The sequence below is a fragment of the Penaeus monodon genome, unplaced genomic scaffold, assembly GCF_015228065.2.
Source record: "Penaeus monodon isolate SGIC_2016 unplaced genomic scaffold, NSTDA_Pmon_1 PmonScaffold_4954, whole genome shotgun sequence".
In the NCBI taxonomy this organism is placed as follows: Eukaryota; Metazoa; Arthropoda; class Malacostraca; order Decapoda; family Penaeidae; genus Penaeus; species Penaeus monodon.
Window position 1 is genome coordinate 7,501 of NW_023659835.1, and position 5,000 is coordinate 12,500.

Sequence of the window (5,000 nt, forward strand, 5' to 3'; positions counted from 1 at the left end):
CTGTTAAAAAAAAAAAAAAAAAAAAAAAAAAAAAAAAAAAAAAAAAAAAAATCATTTTCTCTTCTTTTTTCGTAACACCGTTTCCGTTCCGTTTAGGTGTTAATTAGAAAGGCATGTGACATTTTTACATGAAAGGGATAAGAAATTATAAAAATTTTAGATCTTTTTTCTTCCATTCTTTCTCTCTCTCTCTCTGTTATCTCAATTTTAATGAGATAAGCCTCGTTTCCTCTCTTGATTTTTTAAAATCTTTTGACACGGAGACACAAAGGACATATCATGCAGCATATAATTGTGAAATCGTAAAAATTATTTTTGAAATCACGAAGAATGATTCATGTAAAAGATCTTTCTAAATACACGACCGCATACTCAGCAATACGCGGACACAATCTCTATGATATGTGTGTGTGTGTGTGTGTGTGTGTGTGTGTGTGTGTGTGTGTGTGTGTGTGTGTGTGTGTGTGTGTTTAGAAACCATGCTTTAAAACTGTACATAAAACTTTACCTTATATAGAAACCTCAACTTTGCTCTCTTCAAAAATCTAGAATGTACATGCATACTAAAACTCTACTCTGCACAACAATCCACACTTCACTCTACACTCAGAATTTACTCGAACCTTAACATTCCTCTGTACACTAACTCAACTTTACACTACCATCAACTTAAGCATTACTCTACACCCTAACTTTACTTCTTAAAATACAAACTTACACACACACACACACACACACACACACACACACACACGCGCAAACTCAACTATACTCCGCATACCCAAACTTTATTCTACACTACCTCTGTACACCATTAACATTACTCTACACTCAAACTTTACAAACTTTACTCTCATACAAAGCTTTACACGCAAACTCAAACTTTACTCCGCACACCAACCCAAACGCTACTGTACACACCAACCGAAAACTTATAAACAAAACCTCTCCTTTTTTTTTTCTCAGGGACAAACACAACAGTGATCTTTGTAACGAACTTAACGGTTTACCAACTGCCACTTGCCGATTCGATCCCGATGCTAGCCAAGTGGCTAATTCTTCCTTGATGTCATATTACTATCTTAGTTCGGTAAGTTAATGCATTTGTTTTGGTTTGTCTTTGTTTTGAGTTTTTGCTGTTGTTGCACATACACACACCACACACACACACACACACACACACACACACACACACACACACACCACACACACACACACACACACACACACACACACACACACACACACACACACGAATATACAAGAGACGAAAGGAAAAGAGACGGAAAGTGCAAACGAAACTTTAAACGTAATAGAACGGTCCGTGCGTCACTATGTTATATATATATATATATATATATATATATATATATATATATATATATATATATATAAGTAAATCGTATTTTCGTGTGTGGTGTGTGTGTGTGTGTGTGGTGTGTGTGTGTGTGTGTGTGTGTGTGTGTGTGTGTGGTGTGTGGTGTGTGTAAGTTTGTATTTAAGAAGGTAAGGTTAGGGTGTAGAGTAATGCTTAATTAGCCACTAGAATTAGACCATAGATCACCTTGCCTCTGGCTGCCAAGGTCCCTCGCCATCAGAATATAAAAACAGGCATGACAGAGGGCCAATATATGCAGTGGTAAACCTGTCAACATTTCGAACCACCTTTTGCAGAGCGAGTTGGTACGAACACAAACCACTGCCGGTCATAGGAACTGACAAGATGACTATCCATCTTGATAGAACATGATTATCAAGAACCATGAGAAATCACTATTTCCTCTCAATAAATAGGAAACAAAGAAGAAAACTAGCGAGAAAAATATATGTATTGATAAATATGTACTAAATAAATGACTCTTGAATAATGGTGAAAAAATAGAAAGGCGAAAGAGACAAAAGACGAGAAACGCGCAAGTAACGTAACCTTGATGTCCAAAAAGGTACGAATAAGAATGAACAACTTCACTACAAGAAGGAAATGTATTCGACACACTTCGAAAAAAAAGGCTTCGAAACTCGCCCATATACGAACTGAAAATAACCATCCTCCTTCACTACTCCTATTTTTTGATTGATTTTAAACCTACATTTATCACAGCGATCCCGGTCCAGCCTAATTTTTCGAGACGGTCCTTCCAGATCGAGGAATTTTGCGACAGCACCACCAGGACCCCTCACGTCGCGGACGCCCCCAACAGACACAATGAAAAGTGTGGCCGAAGCTCCGTATGGGAGGTCCATCGAGTCTCACGCGGATTTCACCGGCGGAGCGTAAGTTTTTACCGTGAGACTTTCACTAAGGATTCTCCGTTGTACATTTTAGAAGGTCTTGTGTACAAGGTTTTGGGTGTTCGGTCCGGTGGTTTGGCAGGCAATTTGTTCGCGTGAGGTGTTGGTGTGCAGTTGCAAAGGGTCTTTATAGTTATTAATTGGAATGGTTTTGCGTTACAATAGCTTGTAAGATAAATAAACACACGCATGCACACACATAGAATGGTAGATAGATAATAGGTGGAAGGAAGAGAGAGAGAGAGAGAGAGAGAAGAGAGAGAGAGAGAGAGAGAGAGAAGAGAGAGAGAGAGAGAGAGAGAGAGAGAAGAGAGAGAGAGATATGAAAAGATAGATAAGTAGACAGATGGATGGATGATGAATTGGTAGATAGGGTGTAAGACAGAGAGCTAGATCGGTAGGTGAAGGAATAGATAGATAGATATGTAAACAGAAAAAAATAGATATATGTGGGGGGAGGTTATCATATAATTATGACAATATACTCGCAATAAAGAAACCAAACAGCTGTATAGCAAACAATGTAAAGAATACCCATCAATACATATGACCAAGAAAGTATCTGGCCTGTTTTAAAATCATATGATATTTACACCGACAATAAGTTGCTGCAAGTGCTTTTGATGAAAGTGAATTCTTTTATATTATGAACCGTATTCATGTTGACCAACGTAGAAAAGATATGAATGAGAATGAATATCTTCACAATACAAGAATGTATTGACCGTTTTCGATTATATCTTCCTAGCATTTCTGACGAAGATATAATCGAAACCGGTCAAGTACATCTCTTGCATTGTGAAGGTTTTTATTCTCATTCATGCCCTTATATTAATGCTAAACCACCACGATAACCCATATTATCTTTGCTTAAACCTGGGCTTTTTAAACAGAACAAAAAATAAATGAACGAAGGCATTACCAGATGGATAAGTAACGCAACCAAGTAACATGAACCAAAGTCTATTCCCTCAGGAACCCTCCTGTGAGCAGCTCCATGCCCACGAGATTCACTGTGGTACGTCAGGAGGAAGCTAAGTTTGCCCTCGTCCTGACTACTCAGCAGCATGGCCAGCTACGACAGGATCCTGAAGTTACAAATGGCTGCCCGTCGATGGATACTTCACGAGGTGTCCATGGGAAGTTCTGTGGCCATTATCAAGTTCACGTAAGTGTCCGTGCATGTATTTCTGGATGTGTGTTTCAGTCCTCGTAGTTTTAAAGTGTTCAAGTTTAAACCAAACTAAAGAGCAGTAAATATGAGAAAAAAATAGATAAAAATAATAAGATTAAAGTAAAAAAAAAAACGTTCTCTTTAATATGATAATAATAATAATAATTCCACAATATACCGCATTCCAGTTTAGTATCGATGCAAACAAACCAGTAACTCTTTAACCATACATACGCCTACACATGTATACACACACACACACCCTTCCCCCCTTTATTCCCATAGGAGCACAGCCACGTTGGTCGCAGGACTCACCACCATCAACAATGACGCAACACGCCAGTCCCTTGCACAGATAATCGACAGCATGGCAGGAGGAGGAAACTTGCATCGGCTGTGGACTTCAGATGGCCATTGGGAATGTAAGTAGTGTGTTTGGTGTCGTGCCCTGTGTCTTATTAAGTGTCATTATCTGTGTCTTACTTGGTGTCATGTTCTGTGTTGTTGAGTGTCATATTCTGTTGTGTCAGATTTGGTGTCATTTCATGTATCTTATTTGGCATTAAGGTTTGTGTCTTCTTGAGTGTAGTTTTCTGTGTCTTACTGGGTGTCATGTCCTGTGTCTTATTGAGTGTCATTGTGTCATGTTCTGTGTCTCGTTTGGTCTTGCTCTGCGTAGTATTTGGTGTCATGTTCTGTGACATATCCGGCATGTCCAGTACCTCATTTAGTGCCACATTATGTAACTTTTAGTGTCGTGTCCAGTACTTTATTTGCTGTCATGTCCAGTAAGTAATGCGATTATCGTATTCAGTACCTTACCATCAGTAATAATGATGATAGGAGATGATGATAGGGATGATAAGGATAATGAGATAATATTAATGATAATCATAATTGTGATATTGACAATAATTATAGTAATAAAAATGGTAGTAATAATAGTGATCTTAATAATAACAGTAATGATAAAAATGATAATGATAATGAAAACGATGATGATGATAATGATAATAATAATGATGATGATGATGATGATAATAATATAAATAATAATAATAATGATGATAAAAATGATAAAGATAATAACAGTAAAATGACAATAGCAGTAATACTGGAAATTAAAACCAACCCTGATGAACATTAAACTGCACCAACAAGCTAAACCTGCGAAAATAGCGTCCAAGAACGACCTTCGCAAAATCAAAAATCAAGCTTAACCACTGTCGGTACCCCCCCCCCCCCCCCCACCATCACCACCAATAGTGCTGATGTTGACTTATTAAACACCCATTGGTGGTTATGTGGTGCTGAGTTTAAATCCGAAACAGAAGGCTCTATCATGGCTGCCCAGGATAAAGCCTTTTCACAAGCAGAAATTCTACACATTGATGCAAATCCCGACTACTATAATAAGCACCAAGAGAACCATAGATCACCTTGCCTCTGGCTGCCAAGGTCCTCGCGCCATCAGAATATATAAACAGGCATGACAGAGGCCAATATATGCAGTGGTAAACCTGTCAACATTTCG

At 38.2% G+C, this 5,000-nt stretch overlaps 1 pseudogene; it reads left to right on the top strand.

Moving 5' to 3' along the window:
* Nucleotides 1-5,000, top strand: part of LOC119571057 — a 15,220-nt pseudogene that overhangs the window by 4,314 nt on the left and 5,906 nt on the right.